Source organism: Saccopteryx leptura, chromosome 1 (assembly GCF_036850995.1).
Source record: "Saccopteryx leptura isolate mSacLep1 chromosome 1, mSacLep1_pri_phased_curated, whole genome shotgun sequence".
NCBI classification, from domain to species: Eukaryota; Metazoa; Chordata; class Mammalia; order Chiroptera; family Emballonuridae; genus Saccopteryx; species Saccopteryx leptura.
The window spans coordinates 341,637,217-341,660,005 of NC_089503.1; the positions used below are offsets into that span (position 1 = coordinate 341,637,217).

At 36.1% G+C, this 22,789-nt stretch overlaps 1 pseudogene; it reads left to right on the forward strand.

The window, feature by feature from the left end:
- LOC136388431 (acyl-protein thioesterase 1-like) overlaps positions 1-19,238 on the forward strand; it is a 43,287-nt pseudogene extending 24,049 nt beyond the window's left edge.
- The last annotated feature ends 3,551 nt before the right edge of the window (positions 19,239-22,789 follow it).

A 22,789-nucleotide genomic window follows, 5' to 3' on the forward strand; every position in this document is an offset into this window, starting at 1 on the left:
GCCTACAATTCATCCTATTGTGCCCACCTTCCCCCATCAGCCATCTCTTTTCACATCTGAATAAATAGGAAATTAGCTAGGAACAAGGGATAGATAGAGTCAACATTTCTTGACTTCTTTAGGACTCTGTTGATAAAGGAACTAAATGCTTTCTGATGCCACTGAGAAAGGAAAGAAAATTGCCCCAAAGACTTGTCTCTACAAACTATTGGATTTACTCTTTAAGAAGAAAGTTTTTTTTTACTAATAGTGGTTCAACTTTGGCAAAATGTTGAGACATGGTAATTAATTCCCTGAAATTTTCAGAAAATATAAATTCTAGGAAATCCTTGCAGAGTAGATTTGGTCTGGGAACGGCCTTGGTTGGCATGCAAATATGAATGGAAGGGCCCATTAGTGAACTCCGGGCAATCATATCAAGTGTAGATAGGCTTTATTTTGATGTTCAGCTAGAGGAAGAGGATGCTCCAGAAGAAAATGATCCTAGATAAGAAGAAAAACTTTGCCTCTTTTCTTCTCACGTTTTCATGGTAAACTGGGAAATAGGTATGTGTAGCATTGAAGTAGTGTCAGGAATAGTTGGAATCAGATTTACCTTTTTTTTTTTTTTTTTTTTTTTTTTTTGGTATTATGTGAGAGGAGAAGGAGGTGGAGAGACAGACTCCCATATGTGCCCAGTCCACCTGGCAAGCCCCCTACTGGGGGGCTATCTGGGGCATTGCTCTGTTGCTCCCCACTGAGCTATTTTTAGCACCTGAGGTGGAGGCCATAGAGTCATCTTCAGCACCCTGGGCGCAACTCGCTTGAATCAATCAAACCATGGCTGTAGGAAGGGAAGAGAGAGAGAGAGATAGAAAGAGAGAGAGAGAGAGAGAAGGCAGAGGGGGAGGAGCAGAGAAGTAGATGGTCACTTCTCCTATATGCCTTGACTGGGAATCAACCCAGGACATCCACATGCTAGCCGATGCTCTACCACTGAGCCAACTGGCCAAGGCCAGATTTACCTTTATGTTTAAATCATTTCACTTTGCCCACATGACTAGATGATTACCTAAGTAGACTATGCAACAGGTGGTTTATCTTAAAAAACCAAAAATATTTTCAGGTTAAACTATGATACTCTTTGACTATTTTTGTTTTCTAAAAATTTGTATTAAAAATTAATATATATGTACATACTGGTATCAAAACCAAAGTTGCACTTGAAGTGCGGCTAGTATGACTGTGGAATTGAATTTTTCATTTTAACGGATTTAAATTTAAATAGCAACATGTGGTTAGTGACTGCCACATTGGACAATGCCACTGCCAAATCGATCTCATCATCATTTCATCTGTAACAAAACTGCTACTACAAAATATGATGTCTATGGCCTAGGTAGTCTTTAAGGAGGAAATATCAATGGAGTTTAAGGATACTTAAACAAATTTTGCAGGAAGGTAGTGAGAATGAAATAAAATACTGTGTGTGAAAGTGGCTAGCAAAATGCCTAACACAAAATAGATACCCAACAAACCAGGTTTGCTTTTCAGTCTCCTTCATGGATCACATAATGCGTTGTGGCCGGGTCTCCACAATCTAGAACATAACAAAAAATAGGGCTTCGGCTGTGTGGGTATTATAGGAGCTGTTGTGCTAATGTTTATCATTGTTACAAGGCTCTTGATTGTTATAGATGCTCTTGCTGTTGTAATCTGCAGGAAGTTAATGATTTTTGTAAACAATCACCTTCTTTATATTAACTCAAATAAAAAATGCCAAATTTTAAAACCAGAAATTATAAACATTTGGCTTACTCTTAAGACATTTAATATTAATAACCTATTGTTGCCTGACGTTGCTAATGCACTCTTTCTCTCAGAAGAGTGAAATAATCAAAGGCTATGATGAAAAGACTAAATCAGAACACGACCCTCTAATGATTTCTCTGATGTAAAGACATGATTTTATATGTTTTATGTTTTTAAAGAACTTACATCTTCTACTTACAATAAATTATATACGTAAGAATCACACAGAGGAGGAGAGGAAAACTAGCATATAACAAAGGGGGGCAAGATAATAATTTCGGCAAATGTGTTTCAGCAGAATAAGAGGATCTTGGCGCCCTGGCCGGTTGGCTCAGCGGTAGAGCATCAGCCTGGCGTGCGGGGGACCCGGGTTCAATTCCCAGCCAAGGCACATAGGAGAAGCGCCCATTTGCTTCTCCACCCCCACCCCCTCCTTCCCCTCTGTCTCTCTCTTCCCCTCCCGCAGCCCAGGCTCCATTGGAGCAAAGATGGCCCGGGCGCTGCGGATGGCTCCTTGGCCTCTGCCCCAGGCGCTAGAGTGGCTCTGGTCGCGGCAGAGCGAGGCCCCGGAGGGGCAGAGCATCGCCCCCTGGTGGGCAGAGCGTCGCCCCTGGTGGGTGTGCCGGGTGGATCCCGGTCGGGCGCATGCAGGAGTCTGTCTGACTATCTCTCCCCGTTTCCAGCTTCAGAAAAATACAAAAAATAAACAAACAAACAAACAAACAACAAAAAAAAGAGGATCTTGGCATACTGCAGTTAGCCCTAGTCTGAAGTGAAGCTGCCGCAGCCCCAGCCATGACGAATTCCACATTCTTAAGCTGTGGGCATGCAGCTGCTTTCTCCCACATACTAGGTTCTCTTTTATGTATGACTGGGCTTTTTCTCCAATGACAATTACAGTCATGTATTTTTACTTGTTTTCAATAATTCTGTCTCAGTTTTCTCTTGGGAATTATACAGTGATAAGTTACTTCAAGAAATGGTACAATTTTAATAACTTTAATGAGGGTGTTTATGTGAAAAAATAATTATTTTAAATGAACTGCACTTATTCGTTCTGATTCAAGAGTCTGTAGTGTGGTATTAAAACAAAAACAGAATAATAGAACACCTGGTTTTAGATTCTACCACATTGACACTGAAGAATGAATGAATTTTAGCAGTTTATTTCATAACTGGTCTGAATAAGGTGTCATATACTGCCTTTTTATTTTGAATTTTATGCCAAGCAGATAGGACCACATTACTCAATAGTTAAAAAGGTTTATTTGTTTAAGCAAATTTTAATTAAAACAATTCAGGATTACACAGTGTAGAAATGAGAAGTTATGATTTGCTAAATACATCTAAAGCCAATTCCAATAATCCATTTCAGATATTTAGTTTACAAAATTTCAACTTACAATTTTAAGGGACATGACTAGAGTATAATGTAAGATAAAACTATATAAATGTATTTCCTTTTCCTGAAGTTGAATATATAATAAACAGTATGGAAGAAAACTAATATGCCAACCAAATTCTATGTGCCAGGTGAACATATGAGAAAGCCTCTTTCTTTTTAGATAATTAAATTTAACAGGGCGATATTGGTCAACCAGAGTACATAGATTTAGAGAAAACATCTCCACATCATTTGGACAGTCGATTATGCTGTATACCCATCACCCAAAGTCAAATCATCCTCTTTCACACTATATTTTGTTTCTCTTTAAGCCCCTCCCCTTCCCTCATCCTCTCCCTCTCCACCCTTACCTCCCCCCGGTAACCACTGCATCCCTGTCTATGTCCATGAGTCTCGACTTTGTGTTCCACCTATGTATAGAATCATCCAGTTCTTAGCTTTTTCTGATTTACTTATTTCACTCACTATAATATTTATCAAGGTCCATCCATGTTGTCGTAAATGATACTATGTCATCATTTCTTATGGCTGAGTAGTATTCTTTTGTATATATGTACCACATCTTCTTTATCCAGTCCTCTACTGAAGGGCATTTTGGCTGTTTCCATGTCTTGGCCACCATGAACAATGCTGCTATTATCAACAAGATAGGTAATAACAAGTGCTGGAGAGGTTGTGGAGAAAAAGGAACCCTCATTCACTGTTGGTGGGAATGTAAATTAGAACAACCATTATGGAAGAAAGTATGGTGGTTCCTCAAAAAATTAAGAATAGAACCACCACAATCCCCCTAATACCCACGAAACTTAAAAACATGGTACATAAAGACACATGCACCCCATGTTTATTGCAGCTTTTTTTTTAAAGAGAGAGAGAGTGCAGGGGGCAGACAAGGGCAGGCAGACAGGAAGGGAGAAAGATGAGAAGCATCAACTCATAGTTGCCTTAGTTGTTAGTTGTTCATTGATTGCTTTCTCATATGTGCCTTGACTGGGGGTCTCCAGCCAGAGACCTTGGGCTCAAGCCAGTGACATTGGACTCAAGCCAACAACCATCAGGTCATGTTTGTGATCCCGTGCTTAAGCTGGATGAGCCTATGTTAAAGCAGGTAAGCTCAGGGTTTTGAACTTGGGTCCTCAGCATCCCAGGCCAACACTCTATTCACCACCTGGTCAGGCTGAAAGAAACTCTTTTAATCCAGTTTTGTAAATGCAGTTTTAATTCCCATCTACCTTGCCTTGAATTTGCTTGACTTTTTCACTTCGAACCATTTCATGATTCCTTTGGATACAAGTCACATTTATGTTGTGATATTAACTTTATATCAATTAAGAAATATCAGTTAAAGATTATTAAGTTCACATGAGTAGTTACTGACCTCTGTATAGACTTTTAAGGATATTATTTAGGAAAATCTTATTTACGAGCATTAAAAAAGGTAAAATAGTAAGAATTAGCAAAAATTAAGACATTGGGAAGTACTTAAGATTTGAGGGGGAAAAAATCTCTCACAAAATTAGTTTGTTTATGACCTTCTAGGAGCCATAGTTTATTATTTCACTCTGTCATAAATAATCTTTTCTGCATAGTATCTTTTGCTTACAAATCCAAATGTAACTACTTTCAAACACCTGATGTAAACATTTCTGGTTAATGAATTTCTCACCAATTATTAAAAAAACAACACAGACGTGATTCTAAATACTGTATTCAAGATCCAAGATGATATGTAGCTTCAAAATAACTTCATATTGAAGTAATTTGTAGCAGTTAATCCTATAAATGCTAATACTTTAACAGGTAGACTAATTCTTTCCAAGCATGGATCCTGGGACATTGCCAATATCTGTTTCTTTTTTCACTGGTTGGCTCCTTGTCAGAGTTCCTTGTATAAGCTATGTTTAGACAGTCATCCGATTATCATCCTGATTATCATCCCGATCACTGTATAATTTTGCTTACCTTATTGAAAACTTTCCATCCTATAGTTTCAAAGTTTGGGGTTTTATTTTTTACTTGTGGACTCTAGGAAGGAGCTATTGCATTAGAAATACAAGTATACTTTTCTGTATTGCACCATCCACACCATCCAGACAGGATTAAAGTATAACAACTCAGCAATTATGTAAGTTCACATTCTTGGGTTCCAAGTAATACTTTTAGAAAAGGATTTTCTTCTTTGGTTATTTCCAAAATAAAGAAATCCTGTTACAGATCTGTTCCTATTGTGAATGGGCTTCTTCTATCATGGAATCACCCAATCTAAAGGCTGGATCTATTCCAAAATCCTACTCAATTCAAGAATCCATTATTTAACATAATTTAGCACCTCAGTGGATGATCATTTAGCCTTGGTGTAAGTACACCAGTGTGGGTAGGTTCATCTTCATAAAAACCTTGCTCCATTTATGGCATACTACAAGCTCACTGGTTTTAGAAACAGGTTGGATTACAATCCCAGTTCTAGTAATGTGAAGTAGGGCACAGTTATTTACCTTCTCTGAGCCTTGGTTTCCTTGACTATGCCTGGCATATATTGCCTGACCTGTGGTGGCGCAATGGATAAAGCATCTACCTGGAACGCTGAGGTCGCCGGTTCAAAATCCTGGGCTTGCCTGGTCAAGACACATATGGGAGTTGATGCTTCCTGCTCCTCTCTCTCTCTCTCTCTCTCTCTCTCTCTCTCTCCTGTCTCTCTAAAAATGAATAAATAAAATCTAAAAAAAACCCAGCTATTGACAAACTGTGAAAATAAGATTAGTTAATGTAAAATATAGTCAATGATTAATAGCCCCCTTGTCTCCACATACAAAAAAAATTATTTCTTCAGTTAAACCCAAATGTGCCTCTGTATAAATTAATTCTTTCAATAAATTATTATAGCAACACAGTTCAAAGTACTGTATATAACATTGAGTAAGGCAGACGAGAACTTATTCTCAGGGAAATGATATTCTAATAATAAGTAAATAAAAAGGTTAAAAGAAAAAAATAAGTGAATAGATAATAATACCTGTTATACAAAAAATTAAAATCCAGCTAGGTATAAATTATTGGGTGTCTACTTCAGGTTTGACATTGCTCAGGACATGTCAATTAAGCTTAAATCTGAATGACAATTCTAATTCTAATTTCCTAATTATAAAAATAGATCCTATTTAATGCAGATAACTTAGAAAACACAGGTGGAGATCATCCACAGCAGTGTGACTTTTTCTTTCCTTTAAGGGCGAAAAATATTTCTTGAATAATTTAGCACAGGTCTCAAATCGTTTTGTATTTCGTGGTTGCCCATTTCATACTCCTATCAACATGCTCTCTGGATTAGCCCGGAGAAAAACTATTTAAATTGCTGAAGGCAGCAAACATGTCTTTTCTTATATTTTTTTCCCTCAAGCTAACTATCATCAGTCCCTCCAATTATTTTTTATATAACATGATTTCAACAAAATATTTCAACTGGGAAAACTCCAGTTTTATCAATGTTGTCTTTAAACGTGCCTCTAGAATGAAAACAATACTCCTGATATAGCCAGAAGCATGTGGAATAAAGCAAGAACATCACTTCCCTTTATCGGGCTTCTGTGCTTCACTAATGTTCCATAAACCTGCATTTTTTTTTTATTTGTAATAACGATCACTCAATTCTAACTTGTCATCAACTGGAAGTACCAGGTCTTTCCCACAAAAACTCCCATTCGAACACACTGCTCCCTTCCTGTGCACTCACAATCTTTCTGTACCAAAGCTTTGCATTTACATTTGGTACTGTTTCTCTTGTTGATTTCACCTAATTCTTCCAGCCAGTGGAGAGTTTTTTTTCATTTTAAACCTCTTTTTTACTATATAAACTATTCTTTAATTTCCATGTCATTCGTAAATTTAGTTATCATGTTGATAGGTCCATGAAAGGGACAACCAGCAAATATAAAACTATTTTAGAGTCATGCTAAATTATTCAAGATATGTAATTTGCCCTGAAGAAAAAAGTCATACTACTATGTATATAATATCCAGCTGTGCTTTCTAAGTTAATAAGTTCTGATAACCCACTACCATCGGACCAGCCTGGCTGTGCTTTCTAAATGATCTCTATTAAGCATGAGCTATTTTATAATTATAAAATGTTATAAAAATCCTTATCATATTACTTGTTAAAAATGATATGCCCTTTACATTTTCATCTAAAAAGTTGATGAATGTTTAAGAATAAAGATAATGATAGAGCCCTATTGCTATTAGATATTCCCCTTGAAAGTGTTAATTTAAACCTGACCCTTCCTGGGCAATAGTGACATATTAATTTAGTATTGTAACAATATAATAATCAAGAAGGATGCAGGCTCTTGATTCCATGTCCTCATAGTTGTTATATTCTCAAAAAATAAGATTTTCCGGTGGAATTTCTCCTTCTAGTTCTTAGTTTAAAAGCAATGTCTCAAGAATTCATAGAAATGATGAACTATTTGAGTCAGTTAAGCATAAAAAATAATATTCTTTTCTGCTATAGTGCATATTTATAAAACTAACAAAAGAGTCCAGAGTTAAAACTTTGAAATTTGGCATAAAATGAATACTCAGAGGACCAAGAGTGCATTTCTGAGTGTGGGAAAGCATTTGCCTTTGAGAAAAATTTAGAATAAAAATAACATTTTGCTGGGTGTGGGCAGAGAGTTAGGCCTTTTTCAGGGAGAAATGGTTACATGATATAATAGTTTTTGATACAATACACACATAGTACACATTGACCTTGAAAAGTTTAGTTCAATTTGAACTTTTATCTATCCCTTTATTTCCCTTGAGACCTGACATTTGAATGACTTTTTTTTTATTTTGTGAAATTTAAAACTTAAAAGTGTCCTTTTTCATGAGACTAAGAGATATGGACAAGAGTGTGGTGGTTATGGGGGGCGGGGAGCACAAAGAAAACAAGATAGAAAGTGATGGAGGACAATCTGACTTTGGGTGATGGGTATGCAACATAATTGAATGACAAGATAACCTGGACATGTTTTCTTTGAACATATGTACCCTGATTTATTAATGTCACCCCATTAAAGTTAATAAAAAAAGCGTTCTTTTTCTAAAATTTGCCAGTGAAGCAATCAAAAAGCAAAGATCATCACCTTAGTAACACGGTCCTCTTTCCTCCATTTCTCCAGGCCACATCTTATCTCAGCTGCGGAGGAACATGGTGTACAGAGCTGTTATGTAGGCTCGGGTTGAAAAGAGGGAAGGGCCAGAGAAGAGAAATTATTTTTTTTCCTTGATAAAACATGACAATGTTTTTCTAACCAGTTTTCCATGGAATGCATGAATATTATCTTGATAAAAACATTTTTTACATCATATCAGATCTCATGTCAATGGTATTCAATGATTTTGACTGAAACCTGAGAGGAAAATGTCATTCTGAAAATCGCTGCTTAAGATGGAAGTTAATGAAAGTCCTGGCCATGTGCAATCCCTACATCAGGGGTCCCCAAAATTTTTACATAGGGGGCCAGTTCACTGCCCCTCAGACCGTTGGAGGGCCGGACTATAAAAAAAAAACATGAACAAATCCCTATGCACACTGCACATATCTTATTTTAAAGTAAAAAAACCAAAATGGAAACAAATACAATATTTAAAATAAAGAACAAGTAAATTTAAATCAACAAACTGACCAGTATATCAATGGGAACTATGCTCCTCTCACTGACCACCAATGAAAGACGTGCCCCTTCTGGAAGTGCGGCCTCAGGGGGCCGCATGTGGCCCGTGGGCCGTAGTTTGGGGACCCCTGCCCTACATAGTTAGTAGCCTAGGTCTTCGAGTGCAGGTCAGCGACTGCGAAGTCCCAAGCACTGGGGATTCAAAAACTAATAAAGTGTAGGTCTTGTTTTCAAAGAGCTTACAATTAAGAAGGAAAGAGATACACGTAGATATGACTTGAAGGTAAGCACAATGAATGTGTGCCCAGGTTTTGAATGGTCCCAGGGGGATTTCCCTGACCCAGCCCAGAGAGATTCCTAGAAGTATTCTCTAAGCCCAGACAGCAAACTTCTCAGAACTGCCTGTTCATTTCTGCCTCCACAGCCTCTAGCCCATTGCAAGTGCTTGATAAATATTTGCTAGAATGAACTAAGTCTATTTCATTGATGTTAAAATCATTTTTTTTTGTATTTTTCTGAAGTTGTAAATGGGGGAGCAGTCCGACAGACTCCTGCATGCACCCGACTGGGATCCACCTGGCATACCCACCAGGGGGCGATGCTCTGCCCATCTGGGGCGTTGCTCTGTTGCAACCAGAACCATTCTAGCACCTGAGGCAGAGGCCATAGAGCCATCCTCAGCGCCCAGGCCAACTTTGCTCCAATGGAGCCTTGGCTGTGGGAAGGGAAGAGACAGAGAGGAAGGAGAGGGGAGGGGTGGAGAAGCAGATGGGCGCTTCTCCTGTGTGTCCTGGCCGGGAATCAAACCCGGAACTCCTGCATGCCAGGCTGACGCTCTACCACTGAGCCAACCAGCCAGGGCCTGATGTTAAAATCTTTTATGCAAGACCAAAAGGGCTGATTTAAGGTGTTGTATACTTCATCCCAATTTTCCCCTCAATACTGACAGTACAAAATAGAATGTTTTATTAAAATTAAACCTACTAACTTCTTTTATTAAATTTATTGAGGTATCATTGGTTAATAGCATAAATTTCAGATAAACAATTTTATAATACATGTGTATACACTATTGTGTGCTCCCATGCCTGAAATCTATTCACTTTTTGTCACTTTATTTGACCCCCTATACCAGTAGTGGGATTCAGCTGGTTCATACTGGTTCAGCAGAACTGATATATAATTTTTTGTTGAGTTCAGTGAACAGGTTGTTAAAATGGCACTTGTAATCAGAGTTCTCTCTAAGGTGGGCGCCTTGGCAGCCACCCAATATGGAAACCACAAATTTACATTCCTTACTCTTTTTTAACGTTCATCTGCACAACAGACAGTGTATTCTAAGCACCTGTAGTAATGTTCATTCCATCCATAGGTGAAAAATTTTTGACGGAACTATGCTTAAAATATTTACTTATTCATTTAATAAAACTCATTATACCTTTGATGAAATACTACATTATAATTACCTTGTGTTTTCGTGTTTGTTACTTCAGTAAACAAACATATAATGTAAAGAGAAAAAGTGCCAAACAACCAGGAGGTAACAAACTGTCATTGGAAATATCTTAAATAACAGTTTTATTGTTTTTTGACAGGTATAATTAAATGTTTTTTCATTAATATTTTAAAACTCATTACAATTTAGTTTTATGTACTTCATTTATTGTTCTTATTTAAGTATTAAATGCATGAAGTAATAAACTACTTTTCAGTATATTATTTTTTATACTTAAAACGGTCATTAGGGCAGAGAACCAGTTATTAAATTATTTGAATCCCACCACTGCTTTACACCCTCTTCTAAAGTTCCTGAGTTGAAAATGGTTATCCAAAAATGTTGCTATCTGAAAAAGTTCTAGAGAGTTATAAAGAATTTCCCATATCAGGTGTGGTGGGTAGTCTCTATAATGGTTCTCAAAGAAACCTGCCTCCTAATATTCACACATTTTGTGCAATCTCTTTTGAGTGTGGACTAAACCCAGTGACTTGCTTCAGAAGAACAGAATATGGTAAAAGTGCTGCGATGTCACTATTGACATTCAGTTATAAAAGACCAACTTCCATTTTGCTCCTCCTCTTTCTCTCTTGCTCTTCTTGCTTGCTTGTTGTATTGAAGCAAGTTGTCATGAATGCTTTGCTCAATAAATAGCCCAAATGTAGCAAACAAGGCCAATCAGGAGCTGAATCCTGCTAACATCTACCTCAGTGAGCTTGGAATCTAATTCTCTCCTGGTCGAGCCTTGCGATGAAAACAGCCCTGGCCATCACCTTGACCCTAATGTATTGCCAGAGCTCCGGATACTCTGGTTTATGGGAGAGGGAGCATATTTGTATGAAAGACTGTACTCAGGAGATTTATACAAGAGATTCATTCATGACAGATGAAGAGACCCAACAGAAAGCACAAAAGCACAGTGGAAATTAGAAGTACTTGCCTTGTGAGAGACCTTGAGACAAGGTACCCAGCTAAGCCGCCTCTGAATTCCTGAATCACGAAATCTGTGAGCTAAATGTAGGCCACAAAGTTTTGTGTTAATTTCTTACACATCAGTAGATAATGAGTACATGAAGAACTACCGTATCTACAGCTAAGAACCCTGATGTTATAATTTAAATGTTAGTATAATGGCCTTTAGGGTAGATGTCTTTCGTACTAAGAGTAGCATATTTCCAGCAAAACCATCCTTAGTAAAACTTCAGGTGACTCATTAAAAAAGAAAAAATTACCTAGTTTTGTGGTTCTCCAACAACCTTCTCTCCCTCCAAGTTCTTTGTAGCATTCTGCTTCAGATTCATTTTAATAAGTTAAATAGAAAGAAATATTATCAATGTCTTCGTAAAACTATTAGATTTGATAGTTTCATTAAATAATTGTAGAAATAAGGAGATAGCTGAAAAGAAAAACTACTATGTTTATAAAATACATTTACATTTATATCTGCTGTAATTATTAACAGTTTTGAAATAAGTGGCATGTGGTAGAATATTTATATTTAAACTAACTGGCATATGATGTGTAGATTTCTAAAAAGCATCTCTCTAGGGGACATTCAATTTTAGGCTGGGTTTATTAAATGCTCTTCCTCCTGTGAGAATATTATGATTATAAAAATTTGTCATAAGTAGATCTGGGAAACAAAAGGAACTTAAACAGAACTAGACCTTATCACTTAGGAAAGAAATAACTCTTTCCTGTGTTTGATAGAGATTTTAAAGTGGTTAATTCTGGAAAAAATGTAGTACATTATCTTCTTTGAAGTATGGGAACTGGAAAGAGCACATATGAAAAAATGGGATCTTTAGGTAAAAGAGAATTAAAGTAATGTTTGCTGCTCTCTCTACAGCTTTTAATTGTTCAAAACCACAATAAGATTTCAAATTTAAATGACTTTGTTCTTATGCCCTTTTACCTTTTTCTATGCACAGATCTGCTTATGAAGAAAATGTACATATTGGAGGAAATATTATGGTAAAAACTATTTTATTCTCATGAGACAGACTTAGTGTCTCTCCAACAGATGGTATCAGGAGAATTGCAAGTACAACTATATATAACAATCCAGGTGATTTAATAGTGTATTAAGTAATATAATTTCAAAAATTATGTACCAGTTTCCCTGTAGACAGGGCAAACAAGTCAAAGTGTGAGTCAAAGTCTCTGAGACTTGACCTGGAAAACTTCCCAGTTTTGATTCTCTGAAAAACCAAGTGCTGTTTCTGAAGTGAATTCTAAGAGCTCAATGGCATTATAACTCTTTTTAACAGACTGATTTTATAATTTTGCTCTAACTTTGCCCTTTTCTGCTCAGCTGGGCTTTTCCATTTCTTGATCCTTGTTTTTTCCATTGCATCAAGGGTGGCTTAGTAAAGGATGAAGAAAGGTGAGGTAAGGGGTGAAGAGTTTGGGGGATTATCACTGCCTGTGCAGTTCTGGCTCACTTGATAAAACTTGATTTCTGCCTTGCCCTTATTCTCCACCAGATGAGGCCATGGTGGGGGTGTAATGATCTTAGGTCTCTCTAAAGCCCAATTTAACAGCATGATAGAGCAGGTTGCACAGTGTAAAGAGAGAAGAGTACTCTGAGAATTCATTTTTTCAATTCTGTTAGTTACAGATGATACCATAGTCTGGGGTGTAGAGAGATGAGGGTGGGGGAAGCATAAGGCAAATGATTGGCTACTTCCTCCAACATTTAAAAAAATGTTTAGAGAGATTGAGAGGAGAGAAAGACAGGGACAGACAGGAAGGGAGAGAAATGAGAAGCATCAACTCATAGTTGCAGTGCCTTAGCTGTTCATTGATTGCTTTCTAATATGTACCTTGACCAGGGGGCTGCAGCTGAGCCAGTGACCCCTTGTTCAAGCCAGATACCTTGGGCTCAAGCCAGCAACCTTGGGCTTCAAGCTAGCGATCTTTGGCCTCTAGCCAGTGACCATGGGGTCATGTCTATGATCCCATACTCAAGCCAGTGACCCTGTGCTCAAGCCGATGAGCCTACACTCAAGCTGGTAACCTCAGGGTTTTGAACCTGGGTCCTCAGCATTCCAGGCCAACGCTTTATTCACTGCGCCACTGCCTGGTCAGGTTCCAACCTTTTTTTTTTTTTTTTTTTTTTTTTGCCTATGGTTTTAGCAGAGATTACCTATGTCCAAATCTGAATATAAACCGCCTGGAAATAAACAATTATATGTGGTTTCTGTATCAATATAAATCTTACACTAACTTGGAAACCTTGAACTGATTAAATGGTTTTGCATGAAAAAGCAGAACCCAAAGCTTGATTATTCTCAAATGCCCAAAGTGACTCAATAACTTTCACACCAAATCTATACAATTATTTTCTCCTGCACAAAGTTTCCTCAATTTTCCTTCAAAAACTGGACCATGTCTTTAGGAAAACGATTTGGTCTTGCTTTTACTACCATGGAAAAATTGATTTCAGTACTTCACATTTCCACTGTGCCTTTGTGCTTTCTGTCGGGTCTCTTCGTCTGTCATGAATGAATCTCTTGTATAACTCTCCTGAGTACAGTCTTTCACACACATGTGCTCCCTCTCCCATAAACCAGAGTGTCCAGAGCTCTGCCAGTACATTAGAAGCTTCAGTTCAGAACTAGATTTGAAATGTCAAGTTTCTGGTGACATTACAGGTTGATAGTTGTGCCTAATGCTGGCTTAGTTGTATTCTTGACAGGTCATTGGATGCTAACCAGATACCTCATGGGCTCCAAGTTAATAAGGTCGATGTATTTTGAGTTGATCCTCATAAACAAAGAATACTCTCACTCTTAAAATTCAAATTAAATAAAGCCACTTAATAAAGACTTTTTGTGTGTAAATTTTGATTCACCATTTTTAATAATATCTGTTAGAGGTACAAAGACAAATAATTTAATACAGAAGCTAAGGGCAATTTTAAAGCAATAACTAGCTCTTCATTCTAAAGAGAAATAAGTAGTTTTTTGAAACATTTTTTTTCATGATTGAAAAACTTTACTTGAAAAAATTCATTTTTGATATGTATTTTCTAAACATCTAATTTTTAAAAATATGTAGCAGAGACTGAGGAGTAAAAAGCTTATCATTTACAGAATTACTTTATTTACAGAATTTCTTTTCTCATGTTATATTTGAAAATCAATTATTTATTAACTAAATTATGAAAATCTATTCTTTAGGTGAGTTAGGGTTAAATGGTAAATTCAATTAAATTGTTATGAAAATGGTTAAATTTCTACAAAGTTTTTTAAATTTAAGTTTTATCTTAAGATTTTATTCTTTTTTGGTTTGTTTTTAGTCCAGCTTTCCAAAGTAAGGAGAGGAGGGTGGATCCACACAGGTGTTTGGCAGACGGAGGGATTATGAAATTTACTCTCCCAGTCTCAGCGTTGCATTATGTGGTTGGCTTCGGTGACCGCTGGCAAGCACTCTAAGACTTTGAGCTATCCAAGCTGGAGGAAGGTAATGAGGTATAATGCCAAATTGTCAGCTCAGATTAACTTTGTAACAAAAGAAAAAAAAGATGAGATTCCTAAAATTTTACAATTTATTACTTTAATTAATTATACACCCCTTCTCTGGGTATATTCCAAATTTTGGGTTTTTTTTTCTGAATATAAAAGAATTTATACTCTCTATAATAACTTCAAACATTACAGAACTATAAAATGAAACAAACTATCAATAGTTTCAGAGCATGTTTTTCCAAATTAAAAAAATTCTCTATCCTTTCAGTATTCAGTGTCCACTATTACTTTTAATATGGTATTCTTACTACAACTAAATCACTTCATGGTCCCAATAGTCTCAAATGCTTTTGCTTTGTAATATGTCGTTTTTTTCAGTGATTTGCTCCTTGTTACTAGCCTAAGTTAGTAACCTCCTAACACAAATTGGAGGTGGTAAAGCTGGAACAGGAGCCCAGAAAACCTGGTTCCAGAGTCTAGATTCTAAACCACTTTTTAATGCCCCTTTGACAAGGACAGTAGCTATTGCTTGTCTAAATGAGTGCTTTCAGCTTTGGAGTTGATGGAATCTTCCTGGGAATATTCCCAGTGGGGGAAAAAAAAATCTGCTATAAACATGTAATTGAGGTCTTTACTGAAGCTATCTGTAGTTACATCTGAAAAAATACTTCTATCATTCAGAGATACTTTCAAATAGTTAAATGAAAAGTAACCCAAGTATTAGGGGGAAAATTAAAAAACATTATAAATATTTTAAAACAATCTTCATGTTACTTATTGCTGAAGTGCACAATAATTTCTCTCACACTTCACATTTTGTAATTACCTTCTGTATATTGGCTGTTTCTCTTCATAAGCCTATGTCTGTATACTAGTGCTAAGCCTGAGGTGGAGCATATGGTAAATGTTCAAAAAATATTTTAAATAAATAGCCAAGTGAGGAAATAAAGAATACCTTCACAAGATGATGCTGAACTAGATTTTGAAGGAAAGGGATAAAATCTGTTAAGTGCTTACGATGTGACAGGCACTATTCTAAATACTTTGTGTTGTGTGAGGGAGAAAAATTATTTTCCTTTTCCTTTTCTAAGTTCTTTTGGCTCGACAAAGAATCCAATTATTATGAGACACATTAACAGGAGAAAGTACTAAATTTATTGTGAATAAACATGTGAGTGTTCCCTAAGAATATGGGGCCCAAAGATGCATTGGGCAGCTGAGACTTATGCACCATTTTGAGCTAAAAATGGGGTTGTGGTTTGGGACTTCAAAGGGCAAGAAAGCAATAGAAAAGCTAAAGTTTGGTAAATAAATGTTTTCTGGGACATCTTTAACAGTGAGACACAGAGAGAACTAAATGGGCTTTACCCAATTCCCTATCACACACTAGTTTATATTAAACTATAGTTATCTAATATGTTGATATCTCCCTTCCTAGAACAGGTTCTATATCTAAATTCCTATTAAGCAATTAAGGGGAAGGTCAAAGTTTCTTCCGAGCCTTCTGTTTCTTAAAAATAACTAGCTTAAAATAATATCCCAAAGAATACTTTGGGGTGGCAAACTGTTCATCCTCAATTGTATAGTATGATATGATATATGAGTATAGCTTGTTTATTGTTTTAGTAGAACGTAATTCCCAGAAGCCAAAGACTTTGTATTTTTCAATACTGTTCTTCTAGTGCCTAGATCAGGTGTCTGGCATGCAGTAGGTGATCGATTAACTTTTATTAAATAAATAAATACACACATATTATCTTATTTAAATCCCCCCCATAACTACTCTAAAAGTCAGGTTCTATATTTATCCTCATTTTTCAGATGAGTAATGAGGCCTTGAGAGATTAAATTTTCCACAGACACAGAGCTAGAGTGTGGTAGCACGAGATGTAAACCTGGCCAATCTGATTCCACACTTCATATCTGTTATGTATTGAGTTGTGCCTTTCCAACAGATATTAAAGTCCTATTCCCTGGTACTCGTGGGTATGAAACTAAAATTATATTCTCAGACAATTTTGCTACAGTGCTTAGAATGAAAAAAGAAATAATTCCAAGGAATTGGGAAAAAACACCACACATTTCAAATAATGGCAGCAATGTTAGGAATATGTGCAAAATTTCTCAATCTAAATCTTTTGAAAAGCAATAGTTATTTGGATGTTTGAATTCCAGAGGACTGTTATTTAAATGCAGTCTTACTATTTTAGAGTTTTATTCTATATGCTATGTTATCAACTAGGACTTTGTGAACTTTTAATAAAATAGTTTAGAGAATGAAACAAGTAGGTTGACTAAAAAAAGAAGTAGTGCATTGTAAAGGAAATCAATTTGTTGCATAACATTTATAGTTATAAATAACTATATAAGTGAAAGACTAATAAGGTAGTATAACTTGAATTACTATGAAAGTAATGTAACAATTCCTATGAGGATATCATAAAAATTATAAATATGTATATTTGGCCATTAATCACTTAAAAAATTTAATTAAGGACCCAAATGTCTTGGTTAGATTTGTGCTAATTTTATAGCCACTAGCTGGTCATACATAGCTATTAAGCACTTGAAATATGGCCAACACAAATGAAGTACTCAATTTAATATTTTTATTTAAATATGAAATGGATATTCAACTAACTTATTGGAAAATTTTTAAGTGTTTTTGCAATAATTTGGGTATATGAGTCCTAATTGTATCCAATTGGGTATTATTTCAACTGTAAGTTTTATAAAATCTAAGTACAGAACAAATATTTCTGATAAAAAATTTAGTGTTCAAATTGAGATGTGCTATAAGTGTAAAATACACACTAGGTTTCAAAAACCCAGTTGGAGAAAAGGAAGTAAAACATCTCATTAGTAATTTTTATATTGACAACATATTGGCATAATATTTTGGATATATTAGGTTAAATAAAAAATATTTTAAAAATAAATTTCACCTGTTTCTTTTTATTTTTTAAAAAATTGTGGCTACCTAGAAAACTTTAAATTACATATATGGCTCACATATTTCTGTTTAATGGTTGTTGCTGTAGACTAGTTCTTAAAATATGGTAACTTGACCATCAGCATCACCTGGAATCTTGTTAGCAATGGATATTAATGAGCTGCACCTAGACTTACTGAATCAGGGACTTGGGGTGGGGGGCTGGTTTTAAAAGCCCTCCAACTGATTCTTATGTAAGCAAAAAGTTTGAGACCCACTATTCTAGACCAGTAGTTCTCACCTTTGGTTGAAAATTAGAATCATCTGGGGACCTTGGGTAAAATGTCCTGGTGCTAAAGCTACAACCCAGACCAAGTAAGGCAACCAGTCTTGGCACAGTCAAGAGTGATTTTTAAAGCTCTCCAGTTATTCTATTATGGGATAAAGATGGAAAACCATTGGTCTAGATCCTTGATCTTTAAATTGTGCTCTCTAGGCGCTGCTCCCCTTTCCACTTCCCACCCAGCAATGACATGTCCACTCTGCTTCCCACCGAAAAGGCCACACTGGTGCAGTGATTTTTCTCCCTGGATAGGGAGCTACAGTAGGTCATGGATGTGTTACCAAACTCAAGGGGTTTCCCCTCAGGGTGTTTTATTCAAGGACAAGATGTGGTTGTCCCAAGGTAGTTTATATACCTGTAGCAAGTAAAGGAGACGGGATTCATACCCAAAACTCTGTCTCCCTGAAGGGAGGTTTAGTCATTGCTATAAATACCATTTGGTCAATTATGCATTGATTTCTTCTTCCCAGTTGGCTATATTGATCTGGTTTGGTTCTTGTCAAGCTCATCCTGTTTACAGCTGGTCTGCAAAATACTGTTCTACATTTAAACATTTAGCAAGAACAACATTTAGTGATAACATTTAGAACTGGATGGATCTTGAACCTTTGTCTTATCTAACAGAAGGGCAGAACACTTTGCAGATATCAGATATTCATATATCAAATATATTTACCTTCTTGTGTCTATTACATTAAATGTGAATGTGTTTATGCCTTTTCAGTTTGATAGTATTAGGCTTTCACAAGATTCGCAGGAAGATGAACCGGGAATTAAATAAGCAGCAGAAAATATAAAAGCTTTGGAAGAGCAAAGAACAGTATTTCTTTAAGCAGAATTATTTTCTCAGGGAGAAATTTTATCACACAGCAGAAACTAGCAAGCTTCCCTGGACTCAGTTATTGCTTTTGAATCTATAGGTTCCTATCATTGGCACTAATAGAGATATTTCTATTCTACAGTGCCGTGGATATTGCGACCTTTGATTCCCTTAATGATTGGTTCTCTTACTGTCAAAAAGCTAAAAACGTTGGCAGACCCAGCCAATGTAACCTTTAAAACCTATGAAAGCATAGTTCATATCAACAGGAAATGATGGCTATCAAGAAATTAATTGATAAACTCTTATCTCCAGTTGATTGACATCACTAACAGCCCTGTGTAGAAGTACACTAGCATCATTGTAGTAGAGTATAAACTTTTCCCAGTGACCCATGTTTAGACTTCTAATGTTTATAGTGCTAAACTGTTTTGTAAATACACACCAATGACACAGATTAAATAAATGTCTCCTTGTGGGACACCTGTGGTCTTTTAGTTTTCTATACATGTATTATCAAATATTATCCAGAAGATAGTAGCATTAAATAAATGAAACAGCTAGCTTCTTTTTCCCAACTGTAATTCAGGAAAATAAGATAATGCGACCAGATTTGAAAGTTTGAAAATTATTAGTATGCTTAATAAAAACTTGTTCAGGTGTAAATGAGCAGTTAAGATATAAATGACTTATATATGCTGTGACTTACTCTGTGAATTTATTCCAAAATTACTTAGTCACCAAGGAGTTTCTGTATTTTTATAATACACGTGTTCATATATATTTATACATAATGATTGTAATACATAATAAGAATGAGATGGTATTTATTAGTCCTACTAATAGGGATAATGCTTTTAAGTGTTAATAAAGACTAATGTTGCTTTCTTAAAAAACTGCAGCCTATAGATTTTTAGAGTCTTAGAGGATAAAGCTTTTGTATAAATTTTGCTTAAAAAATAGAATAAGATAAGGGTACATCTTTAAAATATTCTAGTGAAATGACTCATATGGATTTCACCTGGTGCTATAATATTCAAATACCAATAGTAGCATAATAGTTCATCAGGGATTCCTTAGAGCCAGGCATATAGCTAAAGGAAACAAGGATATGTAACCCAAAATAAATATCTTTGAGGACCAGAGGAACCTGCAAACAAATCTTACTCCATTTGTTTATTCCCATATATTTACCTTCCCATAGTTCACCACCCTTGAAAATCTAAAACTGCTTTCTTTTGTCCTGTCAGTTCTCAGCAGATGTATATTTCTTTGTTAAAAGATGCTCTGTAAGTAGCAGTTGTAAACTATTGCTTTTTCAATCAGACTCCCTATTGGTTATCTCCTGTGTGATTGTGCACTGTATGTGTTAATAAACTCTTATTCTTTTGTTAATGTCTTCTGGGTAGAGTCCCAGCTGGAATCCTAAAATGGGTAGTATAAGGTTTTGCCTCTCCTGTGTTAGCACTCATTCAACTTGTAAGGTCCCACATTTGACCTTTGAGAGTGGGCCACCCTGGTAAACTTTCTTCTCTCTAATAACAGTGGAATTCTCAAATTACATAAAAGGTCAAAGGTCTTTCTTTAATACAGAAACATAAGAACCAGGCATGTTGAGATTTTCTATTAAAAAAAATCTGAACTTAGTTTACATAGTAAATATGTTTTTTGTGTGAAGAAATATAGGATCATTTATTAAATGATACAAACCATCATTTACTATATATTTTTTTCTATTAGATTTTTTTTCTCAGAAAGGTAAAACATTTGCAATGCTGTACGTGCTATTAAGTATTTCCTGAATTTTCTGTATAGGCGTATCTCATTTTCTTGCATTTAGCTTTATTGTGCTTCACTTTCATTGATGTTGTGGATTTTTTAGTTTTTTGTTTTTTACAAAGGGAAGATCCTCCACCGGCAAAAGATTATGGCTTGATTTATTGCAATACTTGCCGTATTCCAGTGATTTGGAATCAAACCCGTAATACCTCTGAGATATATGCCTGTACCTGATATCTCCATGGCATTAGATCAGAGTACTACAGTCATATTCTAGTATGATTAGAACTTAAACATACTTTGGCGATAACTATTTGATTTTGACTTGATTGTACTTAATCAAACTTGCTTTGACTTTTAAGTTTAATATTCTCACCTGTATAACAGAAACCTACAGGTTTCTAGTCCCTTTGTTTGTGAACCACACTCAATTGTGTGCAACTATAGTTCCTTCCAAGAAAAATTAAAACAAGATATTTTTTACGTGTTTGTTTCCTCCTTTTATTTTGGGCAATAAAACCTAACCTTACAAACTATTTAAAAGGACTGAAATATTGCATATTCTGGCTAACATTTATGTGAAAAAATAAGTTCTTGGAACTTATAGTTCCCCTGGCTAGGCCTTTTACTGTTATCACTCAAAATGACTGTAATTCTTTCCATAAGAGAAGTAAACATAGGGAAGAGGGATGTGAAGTTTACCTGCACTGGCAGGATCTTGTAATCCCTTTGTAATGACGGCTTGGAGGAAGAGCCCACAGACTCTTTTTGCTACTCCCTATATTTACATCAACTTTCCTATATGTTGATATTACATCACAGAAACAGGAATAGACTAGTAATATACCTAAATTTATGTAATAAGAGCTGCTTTATAATAAGGTTTTGTTGTACTAACATTTTTGTTTGGCCTTCACTATCTTCTGTTTGGTTCCCAGGCCTGTTGTTAAACTGTTTTTGTCTCAGTTAAAGCATTCTAATTGTAATGTGCCTCAATTAATTTAAGAGAGTGACTTTTGTAAAGTATACCTTCTTCTCAGATGTTTTAAGGTTAATTATTTATGGCTTATAAAACTGACAGTGAAAAGTGTTATTTGAACACAATGAATGTTTTAAAAGAACTCTGCGATGCCAATAAAGAGTTCTCTAACAACTGATTGTAGATAATTCAGAGACTAGGCCTAAGAAGATTCCCGATATAAGTATGGCCAGAAAACAATTACTGTTAACAAGTCATCCTGATAAGAAAAATAACATAATTAGAAATAAAGATACATATCTAGTTTGTGGATATATAAAATCAACAAATAATCCTAAACACTTATCTTTTTATAGCATTAGGTAGAGATGAATAGGGCAGAAACCAGGATTTCTATTTAACTGAAAAAGAAACGGGGGCACAGAAATCTCTGGCGTTTCTTGTTACGTCAGACACTTCTTTTGGCTCTGATCTGTTTTTCATTCCTTGAAACTTGAATAAAAACAGAATTTTGATGCTGTAAAATAATTTATTCTGACTTTTTCTTTTTACCAAAGAAGAAACTGAAGGTCTTAAAGATTGAGTTACTCATTATTATTCAGAGAGAGGTTTTTAAATAGCCTGGCTTCTAGAACTTACGAAAATTACATACAGGATAAATGTGACTGTTGATTGGGTCCTAACACATCAGCATTTTAACACACATTTATAAAATGTGTAATCTCACGGGTAATCTACAGAGATTTGTGCGGTGTCGCCTGCACCCTCCCCTCTTGCCTTTCTCCCAGCTCCACTTGGCCCTGGGCTTTCTGGGTCAAGGTTGGTTTCTTCCTGCGTCTTGTTCCCAGCCATGGCTGGCGTCCAGGACTGTGAATAGGGCGATTTGAAAGAGCCTAACTGTAAGGGAGAAATGAAGTCTGAATCTCATTCGTCAGTCACTGTTGCATGCAAACAAGCCTGTGTCCCTCCCGGGCCCCAGCAGCGGAATTCTTGCACCTCCCTGCGGTTCTGGCCTCCTCTGCTGGGGGTGACGGCGCCCGGGTGGCCAGGGGGCCGGGCCGGGGAAACCCGGCCTTACTCCTCACGTGGGTCTCTGGAATAAGGAAAGCTTTCAGT